This window comes from Mastigoproctus giganteus, chromosome 7 (genome assembly GCF_048544385.1).
Source record: "Mastigoproctus giganteus isolate SK-2022 chromosome 7, ASM4854438v1, whole genome shotgun sequence".
In the NCBI taxonomy this organism is placed as follows: Eukaryota; Metazoa; Arthropoda; class Arachnida; order Uropygi; family Thelyphonidae; genus Mastigoproctus; species Mastigoproctus giganteus.
The window spans coordinates 20635839-20657963 of NC_143581.1; the positions used below are offsets into that span (position 1 = coordinate 20635839).

The following is a 22125-nucleotide window of genomic DNA, read 5'->3' on the forward strand; positions in this document are numbered from 1 at the left end:
AGTATTAATTTCATTATCTCTCCAAGCAACTGTTGTGATACTCATCAACAGGACACTATCGATCCTCTTACCACTTGACTTGTCTGCAATTTTTTAACTTCTGTATGGAGAAATACATCTAAATTCTGCTGGAATGTGACCTCCAAATTCCATGTTTCTTCTATTATTTTTAATTCAACCCATCCAGACGTGTACGATATTTTGTGGTTATTTCCCAAGTGAATATGAATTTTTCAGCATTAAAACATAGCTACTTTTCTGACCATCCCTGAAACCAATTCAAGTCATAGGGCGTTGCGTGACACTCATCGTTAGCCACTAATCTTCCTTATATTTCGAGGGTACAGCTCTAAAACGGTTTTCGCAGGCCGGCCGCTAGTTAGTACACCGGACCGAACCTATTGATAACTCTTTAGGAGACTTCCGGATTACCTTTTTTTTTTTTTTTTTTTTGGTAGTTGTTGGCGCATCAGCTTCTGTGGCCATAATGCACCTCCCAAGGTTTTTTGCAGTACTTTTATACAAACCCGAGACGGGATTCGAATCCACGACCTTTGGGTTGCTAGGCAGGCACTTTATCCACCCGGCTAGCCCGGTCGGCCCGGATCACTAGTGTATAATCTTGCTACCTCTACTCTGACAGATAGTGACTGGAGGGAGTCTTCGAGTAGTGTGTATGCGGGGGGCATTGTCGAGGCCACGTTATGTCAAGGATCTGGGTATATTCTTACCATGTGTGGCATTATCCAAAAATTTCATTACTTCATACAGCATGTTCCCCCCCCCCAACTTTTTCTTACTATTGAATACACCAAGAATTGCCAAACTAATAGAGTAAGCTTATCTGCGAAAAAATCTAAACCTAAAAGGAATGGTTAGCTTTTCCACAATTCAAAGACTGGTTAGTAGAGATTCCAGGACATCCAACTCGAGCAAGATGTAAATATTGCAAGTCTGATTTAAAAATACAGATAACTGTATTTTTAAATCATATAACTATTTTTAAATCCTTTTAAGGAGATAAAAATAATAACTATTTTTAAATCCTTTTAAGGAGATAAAAATACAGTTAAAAGTCATTTAAAAACTTTCAAACATATTAAGTCAGTAGAACCATTTTCACCTAATAGATCAGGAAACCAATCTAAATTAAATTTTCCCACCAAGAATTTACAAACAGTGCAAGCTGAAGCAAAGTTAAGTTTGTTTGTTTGTGCTCACTCGTCAAAGTATTGACAAGTGAGCACAAGCAATAGACCACCTTGGTGAATTATGTAAGAATGCATTCCAAGATCAATCAGCCAAAACTTTAAAAATTCATCGAACAAAATGCAGCGGCATTATAAAATATATCCTACACCCCCCACTTTCAGAAAGATTTATTGAAGTCAGTGCTCAATGGCTTTTCAAATTATAGTTTGTTACTAGATGAATCAAACGATATTAGTGTAACAAAACTATTAGGTATTGCAATTGTGTATTATGATAGCAATTCGATAAAAGAGTTTCTACATTCTTAGCTCTTGTAGAATTAGATAAATGTAACGCTGAAAATATTTCAAATTCAATTAAAATAAAGCTGGAAAATTTAAACTTCCTTTAAATAATCTTGTGGGCACTGGGACAGATGCTATCGTTATGATTAGAGTTAATAACAGCGTTTATACACATTTGAAGTCCGATGTACCCAACTTGATATTAATTAAATTAATTAAAATGTCATTCTTTGCAATTAGCAGTATCTCATGCAACCCGCGAAACATTCCCTAGAAGTCTAGAATTCATGATCGCTGAAACTTATAATTGGTTTAGTAAATCCACTAGCCGACAAAATCAATTCAAATATTTATACAGTGCCATAAACGATGGTGCAGATCCAAAAAAGATAGTTCATTCGTGTCAAACAAGGTGGTTATCCATTGAAGTTGCTATAACAAGAATTTTAGAACAGTATATTGAATTAAAAGCCCATTTTGAAATAACTCGTTTGACTGACAAATGTTATACCGCAGAACTTCTTTATTCAATGTTCAAAGATGAAAGTAATTTAGCGTATCTTTTATTTTTAAAACCTATCTTATCTGAAGTACAAAGAGTAAACAAATCTTTTGAATCAAATACTGCTGATCCTACATTATTACTACATGATTTAAACACGCTATTGTCGATGATTGCCAATAAAATGTTTTTACCAAATACACATATTGAAAGGATAGAAGAGGACATTAATAATTATTTAGACCCTAAGCCATATTTAGGTTACCAATTTGAAAGAAAAATAAATGAATTAATAATGAATAAACTTATCACAACAACAGATAAAATGGCAATAAGAGAGAGATGCCGTAATTTCTTGATTGATTTGTATCAACAAAACAACGAATTCCGGACAACCTAAAAGAATTAGAAAAAATATCATTAATCTTAGTTAACAATATATTAAAGCAACAAAAAGAACCACTGATAAATTTATTACAAAATTTAAAATTGTCTGAAGTAGAAATTGAGTTGAAAAATTGAAAGACATTGAAAAATTGAGCAACAGTGTATAAAAATTACTTTTGTTAAATGGGAAAACATCAACAAAACAATGAAGTTTTGGTCAGAAGTTTCGAAATATCGAGATGCAAGCGGTGAAAATCCATTTAAAGAAATTAGCCAATTTACATTGGGTATTTTAATTTTGCCATTATCCAATGCAGATGTGGAAAGAATATTCACCAACTTGAATCTAGTTAAAAAAAAAGACACGCAACAGAATGAGTGTTGGCATGGTTAATGCAATCTTATCAGTACTTTACGAGCTCAAAAGAGTTGAAAAGTTTTTACCTGAAGAAATGCTTCGCAAAATAGGTACACAAGAAACATATGATGAGGAGGTATTGAATTTTGAAATTAATTTAGATTTTTAGATATTGATTTTATATTAAAAACAGAAAATAAATAGCTATTTATATATATTATTTGTTTGTTTGTTTTTAATCCCTACAAAGTACAAACAAATGAAAATTTAAAAAATTTGGCGGTTTAAGTGTTAAAAATAGCAGATTTTGAACATGCGGCTAGCGGAAAATATTATTAAGAGTTGGCAACACTGCCCAGCTGGTCGAGATGCTGAGGCTTTTGCAATTACTAATGACCTTGCACAGATTGTTCATTTACCTACAAGAATACCAGACAATCCTAATCATACAGCCAACACACTTGATCTTTTTCCCACAAACAACCCTTCTAAGTACACGGTCGAAGTGAGTAGTCCATTAGGCACCTCAGATCACAACTTGGTGATTGTCTCTTCTCCAATGGAGCCTTTATCTCATGGCTCTTCCCAACCTCGTACTTTTTGGCATTACAAGAATGCAAAATGGGATGACCTGCGAGATTTCTTTTCTTCTTTTCCTTCGTCGGATTACTGTTTTAAAACTTCTGATGTCAACGTTTGCTCAGATCGTGTTAGTGAAATTATTCTTGTAAGAATGGAATCCTTTATTCCACACTCCACTTTAAAATCTCATCCTTTATCTAAACCTTGGCTTTCCAATAAATGTGCTAAGGCTTTTAAGAGAAAAACGTTGCATATCGTAATTGGCTGGTTTCCAACAATTGTAAAGCTGTTATTAATCAGTCCAAACTAGATTTTGAACAGGCTAAGAGTAGAAAACTTGCTTCTAGCCCTAATGTTAGCCGAGCATTCTGGTCTCTTGCCAAAGCTGTTGGCCGCAACTTTTGCCCATCTCTGCTCCCATCTCTATCAAAACCAGATGGTTCTGTTGTCACTTCAGCTAAAGATAAAGCTGACCTGCTAGCGTCCCATTTTTCTTCCAACTCATATATCAATGATCTTGGTAAAACACCTCCCACCATTCCCAACATGCTCCATTCAATGCCTCCTGTGGTCTTCCGTCAAAAGGATGTCAGAAGTATTTTGACGAATCTTGATGCTAAGAAAGCTCCAGGTCCTGACGGCATTTCTCCACTTGTTCTCAAAACCTGAGCTCCTGAACTTACTCCTCTTCTTTGCCGCCTTTTTTCACTTTCTTATTCCAAAGGTGTTTTCCTTCTGCTTGGAAATTTGCTCATATCCAGCCAGTTCCTAAAAAGGGTGACAAATCCCTCCCATCCAATTACCGCCCCATTGCAATTACTTCTACTCTTTCTAAAGTAATGGAGAAATCAATTAACCGCAAACTCTTAAACTACCTAGAAACCTTCCGTCTGATCAACGATCGCCAGTATGGATTCCACTGGTGATATTCTGGCTTACGTTACCCATTTATGGACAAATTCAATGGAAAAGTTCGGTGAAACACAAGCAGTTGCTCTTGACATCTCAAAAGCTTTCGATTGTGTTTGGCACAAAGATCTCTGTTGGCACAAGCACATTACAAATATTGCTTCCTGTGCATCTAAAAAACTTGGTTTTCTCTTTCGCTCTCGGCGTTACTTTTCTTTCAAACAGCTGTTCACTCTGTACAAATCGAAAATCCGCCCTACCATGGAATATTGTTCACACATCTGGGGCGGTGTCCCCAAAACCTCTCTCAGTCTTCTAGATTCCATTCAGAAGAGGGCAGTTAGGTTAATTAATGACTCCTCTCTAACAGAGTCTCTCCACTCGCCGTCTCATAGACGTACTGTTTCTGCTGCATGCCTTTTCTACAGATACTTCCATGGGAACTGTTCTTCTGAATTGGCTTCTATAATTCCCGCTCTCTCTCTTTCAAAACAGTCTGAACACGTGCCGCCACCAGCCAACATCCATTTACTGTCCAACTTCAAACTCACAGAACCAACTTTTCATCTTCCTCCTGTATTCATTCAACGTTTTCTGGAACAACCATCCTTCCTATGTATTTCCTGAAAATTACAGAAGTTCAAGTCTAATGTCAACAAATATCTTCTTTCTTCTTCTCAACCTCCACCCAAGCACGGTACTAAGTACTATAGGTACTAAGTACATTCAAATTTTTACATCACACCCTGTATCTGTTCACCAATGTCATTTAAAAAATGAAAAAAAAAAAAAAAATAAATAAATAATAAAAATAATAATAGTAAAAAACTGGATCGGTCCAAGCACCAATCTCCAAGGGTCATAACTTCAAACTTTAGCCTATTCAAAAGAGTAACCATTAATTAAAACCTTTTAGCCTTGTCATATAGCAATCTCGTAATCCATATAAGGAACTGTGAGCTCGATATGTTCCAGCTTACACAGCAATATGGATGGAGCCTTATACTTTGTCAAAGTCCAAATAATGTCAAATTTATACTGCATTACTCATTAGTGAATACCATAACTTTCCAGGTTAGTTAAACAAGATTTTCCGCTTACAAAATCATTTCGGTCTGGATTGCCCTGTATTGCAGTCTTAATTATCACTTCCTTGATTTTTCATACCACCGAAATCAGACGTGATTTAGTCCTGTAATTATCCACTTTGTTCTGAAAAACCATCTTTTTCCCTTGGTAATACAGTATATTGGAGCTTCTCCAATCTAAGAAAATCACTTTGTTGTCCATTTCTCAATAATTTGATACTTATTGCTCTGTGCCTCTCATGTCATAATGACATGAGAGGCACACAGAGCAATGAGTGTCAAATTATTGTTTCGATTCGCTTTGTGTTAGCAAAGAGCACATTAAGCCTACAGACCCGTTGGGGCAGGGGAAATAATTCACCCTTATTAGGGATGCTATAATTCAGAATGAACTCATTGTACTAGAAGTCATCGACTACAATAAGTCGATGAGGAGTCTTCTAATCATTATTGAAGATAGTTTGAACCATATTGCAGCTAGACAATGGGTTCCCAAAGACCACACAAATATGCCGACAGAGTGTTTATGATACTGATGTGCTTCTATGGCCTGCAAGTTCACGTGGTCTGCCTCCAGCAGAACACAGAACACAGGAAGATGTGTTATAAGAGTGACGAATGTCGTCCTTATGATACACATAAAGCGCACAACAACCCGTGCGGTTATATTATGTAGTGTGTTATTTGAGGTGTGTTATTCTTCATATACTGAGAGGAACATGAGGTGTTTTTTAATTGAAAATGTAATAATTTCTCTATTATGTACATCCTTATCCTCACCCAGGATTTAACCTGTGTATAGAAACTCCTAAGCTGGTCCATTTCAGTGACGAGAAGTGTACAGGAAATGGTGATTTATCACGCTATAATAGTATTAGCCATACAGCGCAAGTAAGCCAGGCTTTTGCTGCACTAGCAAAAAAAAAAAAAAAATAATAATAATAAATAAATAAAAATAATAATAAATAATAATAATGATTATTATCATAATAATAACCAAGGAGCCCGTAGTGACAGATGACACATGTCGACGATGCCACCTAACCTCAGAAACGATCCAACACATCACCGCAGGATGCAGGGTGATCATCCACACGGACTACACTCATAGACACGACCAGTTGATCAAAGAAAATGTACCAATATTACAAGTATGAACCCCAGGCTGTATTAGAGACCCCAACTCACAAGATGTACTAAGACCGCGCCGTAATAACGGGCAAGACAATCCCTCATAACCCTTGTCGACAAGAAGGGAAAGGTTACATATCTGATTAACATAGCGGTGCCCAACACTGCCAACCTCCAGAAAACCCATGAGGAAAAGATCGGGAAGTACACGAACCTAAAACAGGAGATCAAAGAGATGTGGAATATGCAACAAGTAACGAACGTCCCGATCATCATGTCAACCACGGCTATGATGCCAATGACCTGACATTACAGCCTAGAAGCAATAGGTCTTCCAGAGAACACCTACAAGGAATTTCAGAAATTCGCAATTCTGAACACGTGTAGGATAGTTAGAGATTTCCTTGAACAACAGTAACCAGACATAACAACCAACATGTGCACTTGGTACCAGCGCCCATCACGGGGTAGAAACCCTATCAGAAAATAATAATAATAATAATTTTTTTTTTTTTTTTTTAGTTTTACTATTTTACTATTTTTTGTTATTTCTTTTGATAAGATTTTATTTATTATTATTATTATTATTATTATACAGTGTGTTTCAAAAGTGATGGTCCATAATTTAAAGGTTAACTGTACATGCAAAAAAAGCCTAGTAAACATGGGTCGTTAAGTGAATCGTTTTTGAGATATTACATATTTCTAGTTGGGATCCACCAGTGATGGTTTGTTTAGGTTAGGTGATGCTCATTCTCTCCCTTTCCCCTCTCTCAATGCTCTGAGATGCATACTACCACTTGTCAAAGGATAGTCAACATGGAAAGAGGTTACAGCAACGAAGAGTATGGGGACATGCACTTCATGTACGGTAAAGCCAACGGCAGTGCACTTGAGGCTGCACGTTTGTACCAAGAAGCATTTCCCCGCCGAAGACAGCCCAACAGGCACACACTCATCAGGGTACATCAAGGCCTTAGAGAAAATGGGCGCTTCGCACATGGAGTATGAGCAGGTAGGCCCAGAAGCATAACACCTAATGTTGAAGAAAGGGTGTTAGAAAGAACAACCTGTAATATGTAATATCTGTAAAATCCTGTGGTGTTGAAACCAAAAATTAAAAATGTATTATCTTATGTTTAATAAAACCACCCTTAGCAAAGGATTCACAGATTTTTGCTAAACTAGTGCTCCCATGGTCAGTGGCGGATCTTAACAGAAAATGTGAATTATCTCGAAAACGGTTTCTTTTGTGGCCTTTTTTTTCACTGGAAACTTTTTTTTTTTCAATGCTTCACTGGACTTTTTTGCTTATTTTAGTTGGTATTTTTAACCTTTAAATTATTGACCATCATTTTTGAAACACTCTGTATAAGAGCAACAACAATAATAATAAATAAAATTATATAAAAAAAATAACAAAAAATAGTAAAACTAAAAAAAAGAAATATATATAACTAAAAAAGAAAATAACTGTTAGTTTCTCTCTGCACGATAACTATCCAGCAAGTACTTTGAATTTCACCAAATTGTGCCTCAACAACCCACGAAGGTAACTTATTCCAGTAATTAACAACTCTCTGGCTGGATGAAAACTTCTTAGTTGTCTAAATCTATTTACCTAAAATTTGAATTTATGAACCTTTTTCTGGAACATTTATAGCACTGAAAATTTCGCCTTCATTCACTTTACTCGCTCCTCTCTGAACCTTAAACGCCTGTCAGATTCTACCGCAAAAGTGTCCGCTTGTCAAACTCTGTAACTCATACATTTGCAGTCTTTCCCCATACTGGTGCCCTTTTGCAAATCTCACCAAGCGGTTTGTCCGTCTTCGGACTCATTCAAGAAGCTCAACGTCTCTTTTTTGGTGCAGTTTCCATGCTCGGACACAATATGCCAAGTGCCATCTTACAGTTGCTTTATACAAAGGGATTATGACCAACCAAGTTCTGCAAGCAAATATTCGATAAATCAACATCATGGATCTTCCTTGCCCCCTGTCTACACTGCTCGGAGAACTTTATGTCCGCCAGTATTGTAGTTTCCAAATTTCTTTCTTCCCCTACTTTTTTTTAATTCAACCCCGCCAATTGTACAAGTTATTTCGGGGTTGCTGTTTCCCAACCGCAAGACCTCGTATTTTTCTGCATTAAAAAGGTAGCTAATACTTTTCTGGCCATCTCTGAGGCCAATCGAAGTCATTCTGAAGGAGCGCCGCTGAGTGCTAATCATTTATCACTGTCCTAATCTTCACATCAGCAAATTTTGACATCATGCCCTTTATTCCTTCGTCTATATCATTTATGTTATAGATGAAACATGTGTTCCCAGAACTGATCCTTGCGGGACCCCACTTCTAACGTTAGACTAATCTGAGGAGTAACCATTATTCACAGCCCTCTGCAATCCAGCTTAGAATCTTACCCGTAATCCCAACGTGTTTCAGCTTACACAGGTACCTCTCAATTTATAAGCGTCATCGCATGTTCACAAAATTAGAAGAGACGCCCTTTTCAACCCAACGAAAGCGCAGAACCTATTTGGCAGCATTAGCAGTTATATAAAAAAAACAAAAAAAAAAAAAACCAAATTATGATATTAGGGTCCCCTGTAAATGATTACATCTACCCATATTTATTTTGTCTGTAAATTGCGAGTGTTCTCTAGTCGATTTGCCTGTTTGCTGGACGAAAAAAACCTGGCTATCTACGCCTGATAGCCCATGAGACCGATTAACTCAGCCTCGGAGTGAAAAAATCCCACTAAAGTTCCTCGCGTCATCGACGGGATTCGAAACCGGGCCTTTTCCACCCGGTGTGGGGAGGACGGTGACGATACCACTGTGCTACCCGGGCAGACATTAGCAGTTATATATTCTGCCAAAAATTGAAAAACGACTTACACACAAAGATTACAAAAGACATATTGATGCGACTTGTGCAGTTCGCCGGATTGCATACATCCGAGTTTAGATCCTGCAAATATTCTTGATTATTAATAGTAATGCCTACACTTTCCTACTAATACTCATGAGATACTTGTAGTTATTAGCAAAATATGTAATTTATTCAATTATTTATTATTATTTTTCAGAAAAAATAATAACGCGTCGGCCCACCTTGGACAGTAATGACAGCTTCAGTGCACGGAATACTAATTTTAAGTATTCCATGCACACTCCTCTTTTAAGACATTCGTGAATGCCACTAACTAAGAAGACTATGTTGGTTTTGCCATGATCCTGAGTTTCAATGCATCCCAAAGATGTTCAGTTGAGTTAAGTTCAAGGCTCTTTGTTGGCCAGTTTCGATATATGTTATTCTCTCCAAACCACACGTTCACAATCTTTGCTTTTTAACGCGAAGCTCGATCTTTTGGAAAGTATAATAATAATAATAATAATAATAATTTATTTGTCCCTATTTTATGTTACACTTTTTTGGGAGATAACAGCAAAAAGGGAGGGAGAACACATAAGCCAATGGCTTTTTAGGGGGTGTTCCCTTAAAAAATTATGAATATACAAATATACAATTGAAAAATGTACAGTTCTGAAATTGTACAGGTAATGTTCAACAGGAAAAGACATAAATAAATTGGAGTTTTTTTGTACGTTTCTTAACAGAAGACTTCAAAAAGCATCACTACTTATAACATTACTGTGAACATTTTTACATTTAAATGAGGAGAGAAAAGAAAAATGATGAGATACATGCACAGAAATTTACAAACTATTTGCCAACTGCCTCCTTTAACATTTGTACATTATTTCCATGTTGGTGTTTTTAAAATCCAGGAGTGGGAGGTAATTTGAATCAGACATCCCTGGTGATGTGTTCAATTAGTAGTTTCTTGAATTGATTTAGTGAAGTGACATTTTTGATTTTTGCAGGAAGTTTGTTCCAGGTTTTAGCACCTCTGTATTTTATGCTTTTCTGACCTATCGCTTTTCTGAAAAGCGGAATCTTCAGGTTGGCTTCATTTCTTAGATTGTATGATATTTCTTCTTCGTCTGTGGTTATGAAAAAGGATCTGAAGAGAGGGGGAAAGTCTGCTGTCTTCACAGCATTGTAAACAAAGATCGCCTCGGCTTTCTGCAATAGCTGGTAGATGCTTAGGAGTCTCACTTCCTTGTATCTCGAACTAACCGATGCGTTCCAGGGAAGGCCCAAAATTGAACGAACGCATCGATTGAGAATGGAGTTGATTCTCGCGAGGTTTTCTTGGCTGGTGGTACCCCATGAGATGATAGGTGAGGTGCGGCTGAATTAAAGAAAGGAATCCTTGTCTGAGAAGAGAAGGAGACACCCAGGGAGAGGCCCTGGCGAGTATTCCCGCTAGTGACGAAGTTTTCTTTCGTAGGGTTATCATTTGTTTTGCCCAACTTAGCTTATCATCTAGCCAGATTCCGAGAAACTTGGTTTCATTCACCCTTTCAAGTTGTTTTTCTTTGTATGTTACGTCTAAATTAATATTTAGTGGTTTGTTTTTCGTTCTAAACACCATATATTTTGATTTTTCTGGATTCAGTATAAGCTGATTCTTTTGAAGCCAATTATGCATCACAGAAAGCAAGGCAGAGATTTTGAGTTGGAGCTCATTAGAGTCTTTATCTGTGATTAGAATGGAAATATCATCGGCATACGCTACTAGGTGAGAAGATGGAAGAAAAGAGAGAAATTCATTGATGTAACGAACAAATAGGATAGGTCCAAGAAGTGAGCCTTGAGGTACTCCCCTGGAGAAATAACAGATGTCAGAGTATGATTGATTTGTTCTTACGACAAACGGACGATTGGTAAAGTAGTTTTCAAGGAGAAGGTTAATTTTCCCTCTGAAGCCAAGGTTATTGCGTTTGTTAAGTAGAATAGTTTGGTTTATGCAATCAAAAGCTTTAGATAAGTCAAGAAACAGTGCTATAGCATAGTGACCCTTTTCAAGACTATCAATGATCCTTGAGCAGAAGTCAACAATTGCAAGATCAGTGGATCTTTTAGAGCGATAAGCATACTGTTGTTGATGGATGAGCTGATTTTCTTCAAGAAAACCCATGAGTCTGCTATGAAGAATTTTTTCGAGTAATTTTGCAAAAACTGAGAGTAGAGCTATTGGTCGAAAGTTGTTGATGGAGTTACAACGGTTTCCATTTGGAACAGGAATGATTATTGCTTTTTTGAATCGAGAAGGGAATTTACCGGATTGAAAGGAGAGATTGAATATATAGTTCAATGGCATAAGAATTGAGCTAAGGACCTTTTTCAGCAGAGACGGAGATATTTCATCGAAGCCAGGGGCTCCCTTTTCTTTCAATTGATTCCCTGCTTCTAAAATCTCTTGATCGGAGAGAGGAACGAGAAAAAAAGAGTTTCTGACTGAGTACTTGGCAAATTCTCTCATTTCATTGTCTCTGAAGTCAAGTTCGTCTTGAAAGAGGTTTATTCACACTTGAATTAAAGTGGTTACAGAAGGCAGTAGCTTTTAGCTCGTCATCTGAAATGAGTACCTCGTTTTCAACTACATCTCCAACATAGCTTCGTGATTTCAGTTTCCTTCCTGGTAATAGTTTGTTCAAAACTGTCCATTTTTTCTTGCTTGTTATGATACCTGTAAGTTGAGAACTATAGTATTTTCTTTTCTCTGACCGAATGCAGTCAGTATAAGGGCTGCTACCATAAAATTGGCACAGTGAAAGGTCGCAAAATTGTAAAGAACATCAATGTAGGTTGCAGCTGTTGTCGTTGGGTTTTAGGAGACTAAGGCCATGTTTCTCTGTGTATATTGTATTAAATTGCATGTGTTCTGTGGTCGATTTTCTGTTTGATGGACGAAAAACCCCAGTTTCCAGGAGAAACAAACCGTGCTAACCTCGCCGGAGACCGACTAACTCAGCTACGTTGTGAAAAAGGACCATAAAACTTCCTCACGTCATTGAATTGATTCGAATTCGGGTTTTTTCCCACCCGGTGTGGGGAGGATAGTATCCTACCAACTGTGCTACCCACGAGAGCATATAGAATGCAGCAGTCTTAGTTCCAAGAACTGCCACCCGTGGACCACGAAAGACACCCCAGACAACCCTTCCTCCTGCGAAATTCACAATTGGGACAACAAACTCAGCACTGCGTACTTAAAAAACCCAGACGCAGTGAGTCGCCACTATTAACGAAAAACTATCGGTGCACGTTGTATAGCGTTTCGCCTTGGGTTAGAGCAGTGGTAAGATGTATGTTTGTGGTGCCTCACAATATTAAATTAAATTAGTGATTTTTTCTTCAATGCTATATAGAAATGTCTGAAAAATTTCTGGAACCGCGCACGAACCTGAAATTTCTGATTAACTTGACGAAAACCCCCCCATTGAAAAATTAGGAATTATTGCAAGAAGTTTTATGAGGAGTTTTGTATCTGCAAAACAAAAAATACTAGTTTTCAAGTGGCAACAGCCAATTTTCTGAGATGCTTCTAATTTCTGCATTTTTTTGTAATTTAAAGAGATGAAAGACATTTCATGAACTTATTTTAGTAATTAAATTATTCTTTAACTTGAAAAAAATATGCCATCGATATGCTCCTATCTTTCTTTAATGTTATGCAAAAAGTTTATTTTATGTTTCATGCCCTATAAAGGAATAAACTGTTAAGTTTCAAATTGGTGCTGCAGATAGGTTGCGTTAATGCTAATGTAGTAGTTAACAATAAAACATTTACGCACATTGTTTTACGTAGGGGCATGATCCTATTCATTTTTGGATCCGTTTTTGCTGGTGTATTTATAACTTGGGCGGAAGGCATTTCAGGCATTAAGGACGGCCTCTTGGTCCTGACAGCAATTTGGTGTGCTACATAGTAAATTTGAATTTGTATGAACTTACGTATATCTAAAGAACCAAGTTGAAAAAGCAATAAAAGAGCATAGATACGATATATACCTAGACGGATCTAAGGAAAACGTATAGTATATATACAAAAGGAAAATATACATAACTTATCATTAAAAAAAAAGTAAACTGCAGCCATTATCAACCCACTGCAGGATGGAAGCCTCCTCAAAAATTCATGTTGAGGGAAATGGACCATAATCTGCCACGCTGATCCAGTGCGGGTTGGCAGATCGACCGTATTTAGCAGTCAGGGGCTTGAACCCCGGTCTATTCAAGGAGCGTGTGCTATTGAACTCCCGCTCCTGACCACTCGGCTATGGATCATTGTATACCCACAATTCGGGTGACTTCGTGTAGGGTCAACCACCAAAATTGAGAGTAAATTTCAACTAGGACGGATTGACCAAATTTACTTCCAATTTGAGTAGTTGACCTCAGACGAAGTCATCCGAATTGTGGGTGTACAACGATAAGTTATGTATTTCCTTTTGTATATATACTATGCGTTTTCCACAGATCCGTCTAGGTATATATCGCAATATGATTATCATACTATAACCTTCCTCACAATATATTAATACGACATACAAAGCATTATAAACATAATGTATCCATTGCCACCGCAATAGCACTAGTCCATAAATTCAGTGTATTAATTCAGCACATTAATGTCAGTGCATTAATGATTAACTACCATACTACTCATTTAATATATATATATATATATATATATATATCATAATTAGATAAGTTATAGTGCAAGAACCCTCCATAGTTTGAAAATCGAGGCAGACCCCGGCCAACTGTACTCCGGGTAAATGTTCTATCTCACGATGGCATTAATCGATTCGTTCTATATTTAACATGTAATATTTTTTGTAATATTTTTTGTATATATATATATATATAAGCATGTTAAAATAGATAAGTCTGATAAACAGTTTGCATAGATGGAGGTGAAAATTATACAAAGTGGAAAATTATACAAAGTGGAAAATATAATAAAAGGTGGTAGAGCTGTCATCAGATATGGGTGGGCAGAATTAGTTATAAGTCAAATACAGGGATGGCAAAAATGCAAAGTCTGATGTCGGCTGAAATAAATATTGTTACATGGTCAAGTATAAAGTATTGAAACGCATTGTAACGTATTGTAACGAAGTTCCTGACACATGGTCAGGTGGTCCCCTGATGATTTACCTGATCTACATGCATCAATATTGAATATTGATACCTGAATTACATGTATCAATATTTACTTCAGTTGCATTTTTGCCATCCCTGTATTCGACTTATAACTAAATTTGTCCACCCATATCTGATGACAGCTCTACCACCTTTTATTATATTTTATTTTATTTTGTTTAATCATTTGGTATTAATAATTTTACTTTACAGTTCCTTCACCTCCAAATTGGCTTTGCAATTCAGCCAGTAATTTTCTTAATTCATCATAACTTTTAGGATATTAACATTCTTTTGCATTTTTCAAATCTACAATACTTCCTTTTGTTACTATCCTTACTCTTCTAGTCCTTGGCACTTTGTGTAATTTTCACCTCCATCTATGCAAACTTTATCAGACTTATCTATTTTTATATGCTTATATACTTTTGCATCCTTACTGCTGCTTGCGCGTTTTGGTGCATTTGTCATACCATGCTTATTTATTTTATTTTTTTTCCCCATCAACTGTAACTTTGATTTTAAATTTCATTTAATATATAATTTAATCATTTAATATTATTTAATATACTGGAATGTAGGCAAAAGAAAAAAAAAATCATTACGCCTCAGACATTAGAAATTTGTGAGGATTATTTCCTGAGGGTTCGAGCACAAGCTCAAATCTGCACGTTTCATCGATAAATTTAGTAGCAAATTGGAATATGTACTATATTTTTTTCTAACAATAAACAAAATGCTAGGGATACACCGTGTCCACTTTTAAAACCATATATTGTAGAAGACTGCAGAAAAAATTGGTAAAGTAATCAACCGTGCCATCTACACAAATTGTCCTAACTGAATATTAAAATATACATATTTGTAAAACACTTATCCCATGGATATTATTCAAAATGGTACTTTTCTTTTTCCTATTGGTTTTCAATCGTGCCAAAAAAAAAAAAAAAAAAAAGACAAGCAAGATTTTTGAGAAAGATCTTTAAAATTATTCATTATGAATTGAAGAACAGTCCCCTTTCTATAGGTTTTAACATAGTTTGCCACCGTAAGGATAATTAAAATAATAAAAAAATATAATTGTGAATATGTCTTATGTGCTAAATTTGTGGTCACACAGTTGTTAATTAAGAACTACTACTTAATAATTTATTGTTTTGTAAAATTTTTATTATTTCTTTTGCATAATTATTATGCATGGATTATATATATATATAACTTCATATATATAACTTCATACATGTAAATGTTACAAATATAAAATGTTTATGACGGCTGCAAAATAAGCCATTGCCTATTTCTGAAATCACCATTTGAAATTTATATTGTCCATTCTCTCATTCGTAGTTATTAATTTTAGTCAAAGGATTCATTAATTAATCTTAAAGAACACGGGTCATTATGAAGAAATGAAGATACTGAACATTAGTTTATCAGATATGAAAATATAATAAAAATAATCAATCTTTGCAAATATGCCACATCGATGAAAAATATATTTAAATATATTTAATGAACGTTTGGGAGAGTATTGTCATAAAATAACTTATTAAGGAAAACATAGCATTACTTCAAATAATTTACATAATTTACCTTCAATGGACAATTCATAATATTTAATAAATTCACATTATAACATCAGACTAATTACACATAACACAAATAACGACATTTTCTGTACAGTGGCGACACCAAAAGCTATATTATTTAATATTATTTATTGTAAAATACAAAAAATATTAATTTATTATTAATTCTGTACCTGTTATAGCCAAAAGTGTAAAATAATGGAAAATCCTTCTGTTCCTGGTACAATTTAATTTAGTATATTTAGCTACCACTCATTTTGTGTGTAAAGTGAGTGGAACATATTATACCTAAAACTATTATAACTAAACTATAATAACACGTAAACGTCCATAATAGTAATGTAATTTTATTTTAAAAACGTAACATAATAGCCAAAATTATTTTCATGCAAAAAATACTAATAATTATATGCGTGATAATATAAATATAAACAAACAAAAAACAAAATATAAAATTAACAACTGTTTCTGATTATCGCTCATTAGGTATTCAACAATTATGTACGCTCCTATTATCTACAAATATATATTAAAAAAATAAAAATAAAAATAAGGTTTTTCAACTGTTACAAAACAAATTTAAAACTTATTAAGTTTAAACTATTTACTAACTACCAGAAATTTTCAAATAGTAAACTATTTTAGCACTACTTATTAACTAGCGTAAGCAATAAGTACAAAATAGAATAGTAAAATATACGGATACGAAAAAAATACACAATTTCAAATTAGGCTACAATGTCGTCAATTCTCATATATGATCATGTCCTTACCTGTGTAATTTTTGCTATCGAACGCTTCAATGAAAATTTTTTCCCGTCTAGTTTATCGTCCCCATCAAGAAGGTGGCTAATGTCCGAAATCACCGGGTTCTTTCAACACTTCAGCAAGTTCACTGTTTGAACTCCTGTCCTTGTTGGTATGACAGCATGCAGTAGAGTGAGAAGATAGCAAGGAGTCAAGAGAACTGCCAACACCAGCTTTGTCCCGTAAGTTCTCCCTCTATCGAGGCGTTCTTGGCCGGTTGGGCCAGTTATGCTGTACGGTTACATGGGAACGCCAGAGGAGAATGAAGACGGACGCCACTTATCCACACGTTAAGCTGCGGTTCAAATAACGAGAGACCTTGATAGTGTGCATGTGTGTGTAAACACGCAAGGAAAAGAATAATATTTACGCTAAGCTTGTTCAGTGTCTAACTCTCTAGGAATGGATAAATCTTGAATTTCCACTCACTTGTATGTACTCGGAATAGAGTGATGCATCCTGTTACATATGTTAGTTTATAAGCAGCGAAATAGAGTTTAAAAGTGGCTAAAAATGAGAAAAAAGAAATGCAGAGTGGATAACCCTTTTAAGCAAAGAAGTACTTTTGAAAAAGTCTAGTACAAAATTGATGAATTTGAATTTATCTGTTTAATAGGAAATTCCAAATTCAAATTATTATATTAGGGCCACCCGTAATTTCTTAGATATACCCATTTATATATTATGTCTGATTACGTCTGTTCTCTGGTCGATTTGACTGTTTTGCTGGACTAAAAAAAAAAAAAAAAAAAAAGCCCAGTTTCTGAGGGAAGTTTAAATAGGAGATAGCAAAATTTTACAGATTTCAAGATTTGTCAATCTTTCATTTTCTCTGTATCTTAGGACAATGGTTCCCAATCTTTATCTGTCCCCACCTGATAAGTATTCAGTGCTGATTGTAATCCCCATAGTTGTTGAAATCCATTAAATAGTATCTTATACCTCTATGGATACAAAAACTGTTATTTGAGCTTTTATTTAATTTTTTATGCAATAATAATATAAAAAGGAAATGAAACACTAACAGAGAAAATGAGAGATTGACGAGTCTTTAAATCGATAAATTTAAAATTTTAATATCGCAAGAATATAATATAAATATCATCTAGTGTTAATGAGTGACTTGTGACTGATGGGCGCAACACAATTTTTCAATTTGGGATATGAAAGTAGGTAAGCAGACATAGATATCTTGCAAGTTTCCATTACTTTTTAGTTAAATTGTATGTAGGGTAAGTACATACAATTAAGATTTAAAAGTGCAACGTGTGTTAGCTGTCTGATGGCACCAGGGGTTTCCCCCATCTCCGCGTTGTATACTGTGTTTATGCATCACAGTACTCTGTGAAAACCAGAGATTTAAAAGCATGTTGGAAGTGGAATTGCGTGTAGTGTTATGTTCTGTTGTTCTCTTGACCATTTAACCGTTGGGCCCCAGTGGGACCTGCCGTTGCCCACACTTTGCCACGAGGAGGCAGGTCAGGCACCTACATTTTTTAAGTACTCTGGGAAGCCCTGCCACCTAGTTTCCGAAGTTTCAGTGGTAAAGACCTATATATATAAAAAAAAAGAAAAAAAAAAGGAGCATTCCGGTGAATTTACAGCCGAATTGGGGTATAGGTTTAAGTCAGGGGTTAAATTTTGTGCTAGTTCAATTAAGTTACTTTATGGGCATACTCAGTAAGTTAAGTATGAGAGACTGCAGGCTGGGGGGACAATAGGGAAGGCGTCCCTGTGAAGATCAGTGAGGACAGACCCCCACCAGGAGATGAGGGGGAGGGGGAAAGGGGGAAGGGAACCTCTACTCCCCCCTGTCAGGGGATAGGGCTTTAAAGAAACCAGTTTATGTAGTGTTCAAATCAAATTATTATATTAGGGCTACCCGTAATCTCTTACATACACCCATATATGTATAATGACTGTAAATTGCATGTGTTGTCTGGTCAATTTGCTTGTTTTGCTGGACGAAAAAACCCCAGTTTCTGGGGGGGGGGAAACCTTGTTATCTATGCCTGAGACCGACTAACACAACCACGGATTGAAAAAGGCCCATTAAAGTTCCTCGCGTCATCGACGGGATTCGAACCCGGGCCTTTTCCACCCGGTGTGGGGAGGACGGTGACGATAGCACTGTGCTACCCGCGTAGACTGTATACAGTGTACAGTAATAAACAAGAAGTCAGAACAACTTTAAAAAATACAATGGAGTGGAAGGAGCCCTGTGAAAATCAGCTCTGCACCGACCTCGCCAAGTCTAGTGAAGGTTCTGTCCAGAATTAACTACTTGAAATTATATTTAACTGTCCTGTGTATTGATTATTCCGATTGTCGCCTATGAGGGTGGGATTTCATGCATTAGAAAATTTCGATGGTAGGGTAGAGTGTGCTATATGTTTGCACAATACCTTGAGTTTTTCGTGGCATATAGGCAGGAATATTTAGGATATCTAATGGCATGGGGACTTGGTAGTAGTAGTGGCAAATGATGCAAGAAAGCAAGCTTATACAGTTATCAGCCAAAGAAGAGCCAACACTACTCATTTCACCTGTCCATTCCTTCTAACAGTTATCTAGTTCTTCCTTGAATTTGTTCAAACTGCCTCCCTCTACAACACCAGATAGGAATTTATTCCAATAATCAACCACCCACTGGCTGATGGCAAATTTCCTCACATCCGACCTGCAACCATCCTTCCTCAATTTGAATTTAAATTGATTTTATTCCCCCCTCGTGTGTGTAATAATAGAGAGGTCCCAATGCAATTTGACTGTCCTATTTGATATGAAATGCACTATACTATTATATTGTGCTGCTCCAGTAATGAATCTTTGACGGCCTAAATATAAATGAGATGCAGTAGTAGTTTATTAACGTATGAGAAACTAGGATGATTTGTTTTAATTAATAACACTAAGAATCAATACAAAACGATACGATACAATCTTTGTTAAATAGAAGATTACAAAAACCAGAGAACTTATTAACTATATCACAGCTCATTATAAAAGGGACTTCAGACAGAGAGAGAGAGAGAGAGAGAGACCGACCTAATGGTTCACTAGGTTTTTTTTTTTTTTTTTTTTTCTCTAAGCACAACATTTCATTGAATATTGAACGTTAACAACTGAATTGATTTATATTTGTGTACATTTCTATTGACTAAAAGTTTATAAAAGATAGTGCTAGTGGTTAAAAAGGAAATAATAGTTCTTAAATGTAGACAAATGACAACAACGAAGTCATCAAATGCTGTCATGCACTGTAAATGTCAATTTTAACTTAAATGCATGCCTGGTAGTTTCAGAAAGACTGAAAGTGGAGTACTTCTGAAGTACCTTCATTATATATTAATGAAGGTACTTCAGAGAAAAAAAATTATTCTTTTTAAGGAATAATTATAACGAGGAATGCACAATCTTAGTCAATTTAAAGTGACATTTTCATTTCACTTTAATAGTAGTAGAGATAGGGACGTGATAATCCCATTATATAAGGCTTATGTTAGACCACACTTGGAATACTGTGTTCAAGTATGGAGACCGCACCTGAAGAAAGACATCGAGCTTCTTGAAAGGGTGCAAAGAAGGGTAACTCGCCTGGTGAGATCGGCAAAAGGGCGTCCTTATGAAGAAAGACTTCGAATATGTGGGTTGCAGAGTTTGGAAACTAGACACCTTAGAGGAGATTTGATTGAGGTGTTTAAGGCTCTGAGAGGCATCAGTAAAATGAATGAGGACAAAATTTTCAAGATTATAAATGATGCTAGAACGAGGGGACATAAATTCAAGTTACGGGGGGGAAATGTTTAGATTGGATTGCAGGAAGTTCTATTTTAGCCAGCGAGTTATAAATTACTGGAATAAGTTGCCTTCATGGGTGGTAGAGGCCGACAGTTTGGGGAAATTCAAAGGTCATCTGGATAGTACTTTCGGGTAAGGGAAGCACATAGGTTGATAGGTTTAATTTCCTTTTTATTTTATTTTTTTTTATTTATTAATTATTATTATTTAGTTATTTATTTATTTATTTTTTTTTTTTTTTTTGTTTTTATCATTGTTTTGTTCGGATTTTTTTTTTTTTTTTTTTTTTTTTTGGCTGGTGCAGCATAAGCCATAGGCTTTCTTGCACCATGCGGCCGTTACTAATACTAATACTAATACTAATACTATACTATGGAGAAATTCAGTCAATTTTGTAAAATAACAAAGATTGCTCAATTTCTTTTCTTGCCACAATTATAACACACCTGACGAATTGTATGACTAGTAATAATGGCAGCAAAAGCGATAGCGCTAAAAGGAGAAATGGTACGTTTTTTCACATTGATTCTTAAAGACAAATACGATTGATAGGAGTACCGGATTGCTCTCTTCGCATTTCTGGATTGTAAAATGTTCCGGATTTTAAAGAATTCCGAATTAGAAAATGTTCTGGATCGTAAATTACCGGATTTACAGCAGTTCCAGTAATAATAATAATAATAATAATAATAATAATAATAATATACCAGTTGATCAAATAAAGTGTACCGTACTACAAATAAAAACCTCAGGCAGTACTAGAGACCCCAACCCACAGGCTATACTGGGACCGCGCCATAATAACGGATAAGACAATCCCACACAACCGACCGGACATAACCCTTGTGGACAAGAAGGAAAAGGCTACCTATCTGATTGACATAGCGGTACACAACACTGGCAACCTGTAGAAACAATCCCGAAGTTTCTCACTCAAGGAATCACATACCTGAAGCTTAAAGACGAAGGTACAAGAAACCCGGCGAAATGCAGGCCAATCACCTGCCTTCCAACAATGTACAAGGTCCTGACCAGCTGCATAACCAAGAAGATATCAGACCACTTGAAGAGTCAGAACATAATGGCCGAACAGCAGAAAGGATGCAAGGAGCAATTAACCATAGATGCCGCGGTAATAGAGCAAGTCTACACGTAGCGCCGCAACATGTACACAGCCTACATCGATTACCGTAAAGCCTTCGACTCCGTGCCTCATAGCTGGCTAATACAGGCGCTGAACATCTACAAAGTCAATCCGACAAACTTCCTAGGAGCGACGATGGCGAAATGGAGTATCACCATTAAGGTCGAGAACATCACAACCAGGCCAATCGCCATCAGGACAGGAATCTTTCAGGGAGATGCCCTGAGCTCACTGTGGTTTTGTCTAGCACTTAACCCGCTATCC

The 22125-nt window shown here is 36.0% G+C and overlaps 1 protein-coding gene across 1 annotated transcript in view; it reads right to left on the reverse strand.

Moving 5' to 3' along the window:
• Positions 1-17212, reverse strand: part of LOC150082629 (docking protein 6-like) — a 96810-nt gene extending 79598 nt beyond the window's left edge. Inside the window, exon 1 of the mRNA XM_090377551.1 lies at positions 16883-17212. The gene's annotated coding sequence lies outside the window, so the exon portion shown is untranslated. The remainder of the gene's footprint in view (positions 1-16882) is intronic.
• Between the last annotated feature and the right edge of the window lie 4913 nt (positions 17213-22125).